This window comes from Ixodes scapularis, unplaced genomic scaffold, assembly GCF_016920785.2.
Source record: "Ixodes scapularis isolate PalLabHiFi unplaced genomic scaffold, ASM1692078v2 PGA_scaffold7__128_contigs__length_106722199, whole genome shotgun sequence".
Taxonomy (NCBI): domain Eukaryota; kingdom Metazoa; phylum Arthropoda; class Arachnida; order Ixodida; family Ixodidae; genus Ixodes; species Ixodes scapularis.
In genome coordinates this window covers 47,977,623-47,989,708 of record NW_024609882.1, presented here as the reverse complement: position 1 = coordinate 47,989,708, position 12,086 = coordinate 47,977,623, and positions in this window count along the sequence as shown.

Here is a 12,086-nt window from a genome sequence, read left to right as displayed (position 1 = left end):
TTATATAGGATCCGGGTCAATGGCTCGGAATTTTTCAAACAGTCGATAGCTTTTACCGTGAAACGTTTATATGCTAGGTTTTCAGGTTAAGTGAAAGCTCAAAAACCTTAAGCTCGAATTCCCCCGCTACAATTTGCGGTGAGAACGACGTCACATGGCTTCGTTTCACGTCACCTAAAATATGCCTCTTCGCTAAATTTAGACAAAAAATTGACGTTACGTTACATGCTCACGCGCCCTATACGAAAATTCAGTTTCCCTGGTAGATTTAGCGGAAACATTGACGTCCCGAGACCTCAACAGAAAATCAGTTTTCCCGCTAAATTTAGCGAGAAAAGTGATGTCGCATAACGTTCTGTGACTCGACCTAACCACATATACAGTTTCCCCGCTAAGTTTAGCGGAAAAATATACGCCATGTCACCTTACGGAAATTCAGTTTCCCCGCTAGATCTATCGGGACAATTGACGTCACCTGACTTACACATAAATGGAGGTTACCCAATACCCGTCACTCCCCATACTGCGGACACAGGCAGACTCGACGGGGAAAGTCAGTGGGTTAATGGATCTATACGGTACAGAGGAGTAGAGACATACTCGGGAAGAAATGCCTAGAGATTACTGGCGCTGAACCAACAACCTTTTACGCTTTAAGACGTGTTTTTTTTTTTGTTTTGTTTTTTTAGTTTTAAACCGCTGTGAAAAAAAAGGAGACAAATAATTTTTTTTATTGTCTTTGGCATCTTAATAAACGTAGGGCCCAGCGATTCGTCGGTATATTATAATATTACCGCGGCATTAGACTAAGAGAATACTGAGGAACGAACCACAAACCAAGAAGCCCCGAAGACAATGGTCCCGGAACCGAGAAAGGGGAAGCCCGGCGTTTCTTAAGCAGTGAGTGCCTTACCTATAGCTATGCTATTTTTCTCTTTATTTGGCAAATTAAAACTAAAGATCACTGACAGTTAAAAAAAAACACAAAAAAAAAAACACAAAAAACAGGCCATGCCGAGTCTTCGGAACCTTGTTACCGCCCCGCAGCCAATGAGGTAGCTGCACTAGGCGATAGGAACGCCGAACATCCAATCACAAAGCAACAAGAAGCGGGAACATAGTACACGACGCATTTCTTATGCTGCCAGAGAGTTTATAAAATCAGTAACTTTAATAACGACGGATATAGGGAGGCTGTCATCTATTTTCTTTTTTTTTTTTACTTTGGGAGGCGAAGACTACAGTGATTTCTCATCTTGCAACACCCCATTGTAGGGGGTGTAGGGGTGAGCGGCGTTTCAAAACTTCCAGTTTCTTAGGAAATTTTGCTTTACTGTTCACAAAGACGACAATGAGCTGCAGGCCTGTGTAGCCATGGTCCTGAAAGCTCCAGACTGTAGTTTCCAGAACCATGCTTAGGCGGGCTTACAGATGATCGTCGTCGTTTGTCAAAAGTTAAACAAAATGTCTCAAGGAAGCGGAAGTTGCCAAACGCCGTTCACCTACTCAATGGCGGCCATAGCTGTGCAGGCGAGTGCTGAGCGCGTGCTGATGGCGAGCCTCCGCATTTTTTTCGCAACGTGCATTCCACACCATCAAGACTGCCGCTCTTAGCATACTATTAATGTGAGCCCGAGCTGAGTATACTCTATAAACAGCGTCCCCAATTATAGCGCCCAGTGAATACCCCCTATATTGTCGGATCTTCTCTGCCGTTTAGAAACAAAAAAATCTTATCAATACATTTCCACTCATTACATGTTCTGACTCCCAGTTGGTCGATCAAGGTATAAATAAATAAATAAATAAATATATATATATATATATATATATATATATATATATATATATATATATATATATATATATATATATATATATATATATATATATATATATAACTGGCATGGTGGCGGGAGGCCGAAGGCGTGGGTATAAAACTGAGAAGAAAAAAACCCTTAGTGAAAAACAGCAACAACGGACGATTTAATCTTCGACGTTTCGGCCGGAGTCCTGCCTTCGTCAGGAAGACTTCCTGACGAAGGCCGGACTCCGGCCGAAACGTCGAAGATTAAATCGTCCGTTGTTGCTGTTTTTCACTAAGGGTTTTTTCTTCTCAGTTATATATATATATATATATATATATATATATATATATATATATATATATATATATATATATATATATATAAAACTGAGAAGAAAAAAGCCCTTAGTGAAAACAGCAACAACCGACGATTCATTCTTCGACGTTTCGGCCTGAGTCCGGCCTTCGTCAGGAAGAACTTTTACAGATGAACGCGGGTGGTATATATACAATGCTACGGTCGAGTCCAAGTTTCAAAAAGGGCAGGATGACGGTTGGAGCTTATATATATAAATATATATATATATATATATTTAACGCCTCGGCCCCAAAGTAAAACTTCAACTAATTTCCCGACCGCCCCTTTACCCATTCGAAAAACAACACAAACCAAAACGGGGAACGCAATTCCAAGTGCTCGCATGAAACGGAAAAGAGATAAACTAGTTAGCGCGCATCAAACACCCTGGCGTCGGGGACCCAGCTAGTTTCCCTAATCCAGGCTTGGAAGCCGGGCAAACGACGACACCTTCTCAGCTTACGATGGACCACGCAGAGGGCGCTACGAGTCATCTCGTCCAATCCAATGCCGCTTGAGTGTCACGTGGCCTTCCGGAGGGCTCGTTGCGACACGTGTGCCACGTGGTCAGGTGACGGGACGTTCACAGCCAGGGACTAGTTGGGACGTCTGGTGGCGTACACAGCGGTCCCTGGTAAGGTAAAGCGGAGTATGGGCCCGCGCGAGCGTCCCCCGGAAATGTCCGCATTAAAAACGACGTCCGCGCGGAAGCCTCGGCGAGCGTGACAGAGAAGTTCCGTAAACACGGGAGGAACGGGGCGTCCGATTCATTAATTAAAGGAGCCGGGGACCAAACTGAACCGTTTACCGGAGGTACCCTTTGTTTTTCGGGCCTGGAAGAGAAGTCCGTCCGGCTAATGGCCATACTGCCATTGTTTTTCCTCTTTCCTAGTTTATATTTTTTTTATCTGTTCTTCGTGGGCCTCTTTTTATCTCTTTTCTTTCCTTTTCGGCACGTCTAAGCCTCGAAACCAACCTGTTAGTGGATGAGAGAACTTCGACGGAGTTTGTACACATGTTATATCGTACAATCTACGCCTTGGATAACCGAAGCGAGCCTAGTGACGTAGCGCCGTGCAAAGCATCTTGGGAGGCCCTTGAACACAGTTTCGATTTCAATTTGCTAATCTCACTTCACGACATCCCGTCACGACAAAAGGCAGTGCATGCATTTTCAAGTATGTGACTTTCTTCAAATTAATTGCACTCTAGGTTTTGCCTACCAATACGAACAAAATGCTGGGGCAGGTTTTTTTTTTTTTCTGCTATTAGCGTGCCAGAGTTCGCACGCATGTGCAAACTCAGCGGCCGCTATTTCTCTTCGATAATCTTCTCAATGGGTTTCTTAAATTATCCGAGAGCTTCGAGGGTCAAACGGCCAGAAAGGTATATGGGACTCGGCCGGCACTACTCTTCGCTACTTCGTTTCAGCTTCGGTCCAGACGCAACCAAAACTACAAGCGCGAGCTCCGGGCTTTCAGCATCCCTGCCAAGCACGCGCGCTCGTGCAGTGCAAGCACTGTTCTGGGCCACATGCTCGCGCTTGTGGCATCGGCTGCGTCTGGACCGAAGCTGAAACGAACTATATACGCAGGCCCTTACGGCCGCTAAAGGTTTGTGTTTCAACGGAGTCTCTTACGAAGAAAGAATGAGTGCCAGGCAAGCGAGCGCTGACTAAATTTGCATGCATTGATAAGCTACACTACGACGTTAACGGGCAATCGATATCTAAACCATAGAGGTCCCATAATGCGACGCTTCCAGTGTTGGAGTAGTCTATTGTTCCCGTCTACCCAGTGACATGATAACGTGGCAGGAGAACTCATGACACTGCTTATTTCTTCGTTAGGCGCGTGGTATTTATGAGGGCTAACCTTAGTGCTTTCGTATCCGCGGATGTAGCCTTTAGCGGCGTGCAGTGTGGAACATAGCATGCAGCACAGAGCGGAACGCGCGGAGCGTGCAATAGGCCCCTATACTATCGAGCCGGAAACTTTTCTGGGCATGCGCTCAGGGGCAGCAGAGCGAACTGAGGGCTGTTGCTTGCGCGTAATGTGTACCTCCAAAGCGGCGCATGAAGCGCCGACAGCGGGCGCTGCAAGGTGAAGAGTGAGGAGCAAGGAACGAGGCAGCACAGCGAGAGCGCCGGATCGAGCCGGGGCGGGAAGTCAGTTGCCACATACGGAACGGCCGACCGGCGCTTAGAGCACTCATTCATAACTTAAGCTATATATTCGGTGCGGTGCGTAATATGTGCTACAGACCGTGGTTTCGGCCGAACATGAGCTGAGGCATTTTATGGTTGGTGACAGGTCAAGAACAAAGTGGAAGCTTTTCCCACCCTTTCCATTTCGACAGAGCGAGCGCTAGAGAGGAGACTGCCTTCTTCCCAGCCTTTGCTCCGCTAAAGTAGAAAGGTGTGGCAGGAGCTATACACTTCGTTCTCGACCGGTCATCGACTATAAGCAGTATGAATTTAGAACGCCTTTAAGAAAATCCCAGTGAGAGAGCGAATTAATGTTCAGTCTTCCTTTTTAGCATATTTTCTTGCGCAGAAAGAAATCCGTTATTTTGCATAATATTCTTCCTATTAAAACTAAATTCTGTTTAAGACAACGCGATTAGTAGCAAGCTGTATAACTCTAATTACATTGGTAAGTTGCATGCGCAGCTGCGGCGTTTTCTTCATGAATACCGTAGCGGAAGAGAGAAACGATCTAATACGACTACTTATTAACGCAGGCGATTTTAGCGCACGCTAGTACTAAATGTAGCGCTTCTGTTAGCGCACGCTGCACGAGAGAGTTTTAGAATAGTGTTTCTCCGCCTCGACGCAAAAACCCAAACATCTCGCGCTTGGAACGCCACCAAGATACAGTAGCAATTTTTATTTCACACCTCAAACTCTGTAACTTTAGGGAAAAAAAGGTTTTTTTTATTCAAAAAATATCTTAGATATTTTTTTTCTTTTTTTAAATATCTCAATGCAACGTGAGTAGTTGACCGGGCGTGTCCGCTTGCGTCGTTTCGGTAATAGAGCCCTTGTGTACTGACCTTCGCACACCGTACCTTCGCCGAGAAATGTTCGCAAGTGACAAGCATCAAGTTGCCGGTGATCGTTGCCCACCTTACTGGGTTTTCGAAACCGAGTACAATGTCGTCCCATATTGAAAATCGCAGTCGCGAGGATGCCGCCGACGTCGCGCTCACGACGCCGCCAAAGCGGTCGCAGCCATGGTCCTAGCCGCCGCCATTTTTTAACTGTACTCATCTCAGCTTTAGCCAACTTCTCATCACGAAGCCTCCTCAGAGGAGCGTAAATACTCTTTGCCTACGGACGCAATTTCCAAAAAATGAATACCGGATACTAAAATAGCACGCGCGCGAAACGTGGTTAGCGCTTGGTGCATGCGCAGTGGCGACGACGCTATTCTTTGCGTTCGCAAATTTTTAGCGTGCGTTATTCTATAACTCCAGAATATCGCCTAAAGGGAGTATTCACTAGCGGCGATACCTGTGTGCACGAAGGCTGAGCGCGTCCTGACGGCCAAAAAGCTTCCACAGTTAATTTTCTTTTTGTCAGCGTGCATTTTTTTTTTATTATGATTGCCTGTCTTAGCAGCTTATTAATGTGAGTTCATTCCAAGCACGCGCTCCAAACTGTGTCCTCAAATATGGCGTCCAGTCAATATTGTAAACGAAGACGAGGTGCTGGATCTTTCACGTCACCTACCGGAGCCCAGTGCAGAGAACAAATCGCACAAGCTTATGTTACGTCAGGGTGTTCGATCAGTCATAACACGAGTCCCAGCTGAACGATGACGAAGCACTTGTGTCCGATTTCTTTTTTCGCGTTGTCCTCTATACTCCGCGACAACTTTTCTTGGCAATGCAGTGGAAGGTACAGGCCCGCGTCCCCTCTCCCATTTTGAGTGTACGCAGGTTCTCCTCCTCCCCCATTTCCGGGGAGAGGAGGAGAGCACGCGCACACTCGAAATGGGAGAGGGGACGCGGGCCTGTACCTTCCACTGCATTGCCAAGAAAAGTTGTCGCGGAGTATAGTAGATGATTATAGCAAACCCAGCACTGGCCTTGCTGTTGAGGACGTTATATAGACCATTCGAATAATCTCCTTCTGCGCGCTGCCATCTTTGTCAACTCGGCTGTGAAGACATTCTGAGTTGCGCAGAAGTTATTTTATGGGGAATACCAAACGGCCGCCCATGCTTCCACAGCTTAGTGTCTAAGAAATGTTTCTTCGTGTGATAAGCGCTGGAAAAGCCTGTACCGCGCTTCAGGATAATTTGAGAAAGAACAAAAACTGCCGCTCTGATGAGCCAAGCAGAGCAACGGCATGGGGCACGTGACGTGCCTATGACGTGCCTTCGAATTCTTCTGTCAACTCTTACTAAAACTGAGTATAGATAAGCATCCGGGAGCATAAGCGATGGGTGGAATGTTCTAAAAGGTGTTTCTAAGGGCATTCTTTACTTTAAACAATGTCTGCTGCTTCTTCATTATAGGGGTACGCGTTTAAAGGGGAACTCCGCCGATTTCTTCATGGTCCCCGATTTGCTTGAAATTTTGCTAAACTCGCCAAACAACATCGCCAAAATAGTATCCCAAAAATTAGGTCAAAATAATTTTTTTTTCACGAAGTTATTGAATTTACAATTTTGGTCCTCACCGTGTTTTTCAAACTGAAAGTCTCTACTGGCAACAATGAAAAAGTGACGTCATTGGAAGTGCAGGGGTTCACTCTTTGGACTGTAGAATTTGTTCCCAACTGATTCGAAGCAGTTTCATGGTGTCAAATGAATGCTTTGGAAGCTCGCTCCAGTCCCCGCGCTCCATCACGGAACAAATGATTGACATATTCTATTTTTTAGACTGCTCGCCCGACTGGCAAGCTGAACTTCCAATGACGTCACGGCCCTGAAAAGGGCGGGTATATTTGAATGTTTGTTTTTGCATCATTTTCATTTGCCGATTTCGCAATAACTATTATGAATTTCACGATACTAAATAGCATACCAGAAAGGGTAAAGGCCGGGGAGTCAGAAAATATAGTTAGTTGAGGTAGCTCAAAAATCGGCGGAGTACCCCTTTAACGTCGCACGTGCAGACGTTCAACGTTGTTGCCGCATGGTTTTGTTAGGCTCGTACTTTCTGATTGTGGTCTTAGAACAGACCACGCGATAACTAAACCTGCAAAAAGCTTCCTTTCTTTTCTTTGTAAAGGAAATTGCACGTAGATAGTAAATAAATCTCTTTTAAAAAAATATATATAACTACTGGAATAACAACGACTTAAAGAAAAATAATTCTGAGATAAGTACTACTCTTCTGAAAGGAGAAAAGAAGCAGAAACCCCGCTATTTAGAAAAAAACAAAAAAACAACCTACACAGTCTGATCCAACAAAGACTAACGCCAGCTAGCGGCGCGAGTTTGTGCGTTTAACTATATGTCATAATTGCCTTTCGTCCCAAAAAATCAGCAAACGAAATTTTGGTGCTCTTAACATTGGTCACGTGGGTACAACTTGTTCGGTTTTTACCAGTCCCATGTGGCCGAAGCAGGTGAGAGTGAGAAACACAGAAACAAACGAAAGAAAGAACACAAAAAAATATAAAAGAAGGAAAGAAAAAGAACAAGAGATAAGAGAAGAAGAAAAAAGCGCAAGGGCATCGCGCTGACAGAAGCCGCTCGGACATTTGCCCAAGCCCTGACTGGCAGGCCATTGGGGATGGGCCCTTCTCACGACGTTAATTGCAGATCCATCCGACACACACGCGCGCCGGCCACCATCTACGTACTGTCCGTTGGCTCCTGGCGATCGATTCATCCTCACACGCCATTGGACGAGAGGGGCACAATGAGGGAGAGACCGAGGGAGGTCCCCCGAGAGCGGAAGGGTGGTGAAAGAGGAAGGGTGGAGAGGCAAAAAGGGAGGCTGGTCGACCGCACCACCACAGCGACTCCAGCCCCCGGGGTTGGATGCGTATGGCTATACACCGACATCTCGTTAATATGGACACCTTCGCTCCCCCGAAAAATCGCTCTTAATGCGAGATGTACGTAATACCGAGACAAAATGCACGTATTTACGCATTACGTCCCTAAACACTCTGCCGAGATAGCGAAGTATTGACATTAAAGGGGTTTGTATAAACGAGACCTACGTTTCACTTTGCGATGGACCGCCGAGGAAGCCGCAAGACATCCCAAGTCAACCCAATGATGCGTAAGCGTCACGTGATCTTTGAGAGGAGCGCAGCGACACGCGCAGCGCGTAGTCACGTGATAAGTTCACAGCGCTGGATTGGCTGGGGAGGCTCGTGGCGCCCGCAGCGGATCATCGTAATCGGAAACGAAGTATAGGGTTGGATTCGACAGGGTCAAGCCGCGGAAAGAAAGCGGACGGGTGCTTGGAAGGGGTTAAAGGAGGACAGGGGGTGATATAGAGAGGCCCAAATTAGGGGCAGCTTCGAATTTGGACTGATCGGGTTTCCGCCCCCTTTGGGGATACCGCCGAAAGGAGCTGGGGCCGTAACGATCCAGCACTTGACGAGACGGTGCTGGACGAACGTTTCGTTAGCTCAATTCGATGAAGGTGTGTGAAGCTGTCGTTGCAAACGTTGCATCGTGGCACGGTTATGGCGACTGAAGCGTTCTGAAAAATTAGCCTAATAAAGAAGGAGATGTCACTGACAATGCAAAAAGAGGGAAAGACTCTGATAAAGTGCGTGTCGTTTTGTTAATAGTCGCGTCTTCGGCTCTGTAGAGTAAAACTAATATGGCGGCACGTCACATCGTTTCCCCGATAAAATTCACGGATACGGTTTTTCTCTAGATTTAGCAGGCCCCAAGACAAACACACCGGATCCGCCATGAAACTCTACAATTGCGGCTGCCCCCGTAAAATTATCTCCTTGTAGTAAGGCGCAGTGCACGTGACTGGCCGGAAAAGCAGATTTTAAGAGGAACAAACAAAATGGTAATCGGTGTTTCAACACTAAAAGCGAACACGACATATATTTGGGGTTAAAAAAAAAAAAAAACGCTGATGGGTCATGTGCTATGCTGGATGTAGGCCAAAATGTAAAACTACGATTCCTATGAACTTCACACTTCCACTGCCCTCCAATCTGTAAATTGGGGGCGTCGTCGAAATTTGTTTTCGAATTTAGATGTCCGCGGACATTTAGGTGATTCTGGACATTTAGTAAATGGTCATGTGAAATTTCAAGTTGGTTTCAAAGAGGAAGTGCTGTAGATCCTAAACAGAAATTTAAAACTTTTTAACATCTTAAAACTTTTTTCCGCCAGCTTCGCTAAATTGCTCGGTATAAGGAGCTGCCAAAGTGGTACCACTAACTCGTTTCCTTGTGAACTTAACTGATCGCTCTTCTCAGTGCATGAACAGGTTTCACTTTCTTTTTAAACTCCCGGTTACTGCACTTGCAAGATCTGAAGCTTACATTCATAAAGCACTTTAGTTAATTTGCACGAGGTGTGTTTATTGTGAGCGGTCTAAACTATAGATACAGTTCTATGGACATTAATATACAGCGTGTTCTTTTTTTTTTTTTTTTTGCTTTTACAGATTTGTTTTAAAAAATACGTGGAAGTTACACTTATGCAGTTTATGCAGGTGAGTTATACGGCCACTGGGGCAATATGCGGGTGGCTGATCTTTGTGATAAGTCGGCCAATTAAATCGAATTCGTTAATTAGCTTTTTAAGTAGTAAAAATTGACTTATGGTTCCAATTAGAAACTTGCTGAGCGACATGATAAACCACTAAATCAACTCTTCTTAGTACGACCTGAAGCTCAGGGGAAGCTCGGAGGTGCTGTAAAGTTACCAGATGTGCAGCAGTCTCAGAGCTAGCAGCGGCAAAACACGAATGATTAGATTATCATCCACCTTCCGCCACTGCTAGCTTTTCGCCTGCTTCATGAGTGGCAACTTTGGTGCTCCCCCGCGTTTCCCACAAGCTACAAGTCGTTCTAAAAACAGTTGATTTAGTGGTTTTCGATGACGCTCAGTAAGTTCCTAATTGGAACCATATGTCTATTTTCACTAATGAAAAAGTTAATTAAGAAATTTCAGTTAATTAGCCGACTTATCGCAAAGATTACCAACTTATATAATTTCCCTCTGGCCTTATAACTCACCTGCAGAAACATCATAGGTGTAACTTTCACGTTTTTTTTTTTGTTGTCAAATATGTAAGGCTTAAGAAAAAAAACACCCTGTATAGACATCAATTTATGAACAAGCGCTCTGACGTCATGCAGCTGCGGCGGTGCTGCTGACGTCACGGCGCATGCGCAGATACTTGGCCGGACGCGAATTCGGTTTCTGCGCTCGCTGCAGTACCTACACCTCGTGCGGGCAAACGCGGACTTGTCCGTAACAACGGTTTGGTTTCTATCAAATGACAGGATTACAGGGTGTATCGTTATAATGTTTTGGCGGCTATGGAAGGGCCTCAATAAAAGCCTGATCCCTATTAAATATTACTGGCACTCTTTTTAAACACTTAAGCGAAACGTTTTCTGACCCAAAAAGATTTCTTGAAAAAAAAAATAAAGACGCAAAAAAAAAGGACGCCAGAAAAAAAAAAAAAAACGCCATGAATTTTACTAAAATATAAACACAATAAATCCGGTTGGGCGTTTCAAAGGGATCAGAAATCCGTCGAACTCAGCCCCCGGGGGCTTCTCGCCACAACCCTTTATTTCGAGGCACGTTCCCTTCTTATCGCGAACAGCCGCTTGTACCCGTGGGGCCGCGGGAACTTACCCGAAAATCCTGTTTACTCAAAACATCCCAACCTAAAATGAAAAGCTCTAAAATCCGGAAAAAAAATCAAAAATATAAAATAAAATAAGAACAAAATCGGGTCGATGTTCCTCTGTTTGGGGAATCCGATTCCCCTACCTCGACCCTCTTTTTTTTTTCTTTCTCCATCCATCCAATTCCTAAAATTCTACTCCCTCTTTTATACTCTAAAGTCACCATTGGTGGGCGACACGCTAAATTAGCTTCAGATCCTGCGACTCTGTAATCGCGGTTCCGTCGATCTCCGACTCTGGGTGACCGTTTATCTTGGGAGTTTCTCCGTCTAGAAGAAGAAGGCGTCGCCACACCCTTCCTTCCCTTGGTCCTTCCGACGTCCCCTTCTTTTTGAAGCGGAGAAAAAGCATGGACGCCATTAAGAAATCGAAGGGTCCTCTCACCCCTCCCCCCCCCCTCTCCTCCTTTCCCCCTGTGCCGAGTTCGGTCTTACGATGGACCGCAGAGAATTCTTAAAGCCCTAAAAGCCAATCCTATGCAGCGCCTGTGCCACATGGCCTTCGGAAGTTTAAGTAAAGGAAAGGGGGGGGGGGGGAGGGGGGGCTAGGAAAGCGCTTGTTCGCAGTCAGGTGGCACGTTGGCAGCATTGGATTTGTTGGGATGAGTTCGTAACTTGCGCTCCGGTTCATCGTAAGCTGAAATGTAGTGCGGCAGTATCTGCAGAACCGCCTCGATTAGCTCCGGCAAGAGCACGATCTTCCTTTGTGCCGGCCTTTCTTCGTGGGAGGGTTGGGGTTTCCTTTTCAGGGCGCCTTAAGTACTTCGCCGTTCCGCCGCCGAGAAGCTTCTCGCTCCGACTTCATCTTGTGTTTTTATGCCTTTTTTGGGCGTGCGCTTTTATATCCAGCCCTTTTTTGTGGGATCGAGCTTTCTTTGTTACCGGTGCCGATGCTGCGAGTGCAGTTTTCATCGCATGTTTGCCGGAGCTTTCTCCTCTTTAGTTTGTTAGGTACTTTACGGAATGAAATGACCTGACTGACGTTGGCTCTATAGTCGGCTCGGCGTTATCTTAATAGTCGCTTTTTTTTTATTTTAAGCGTTCTTGCGACTGCTA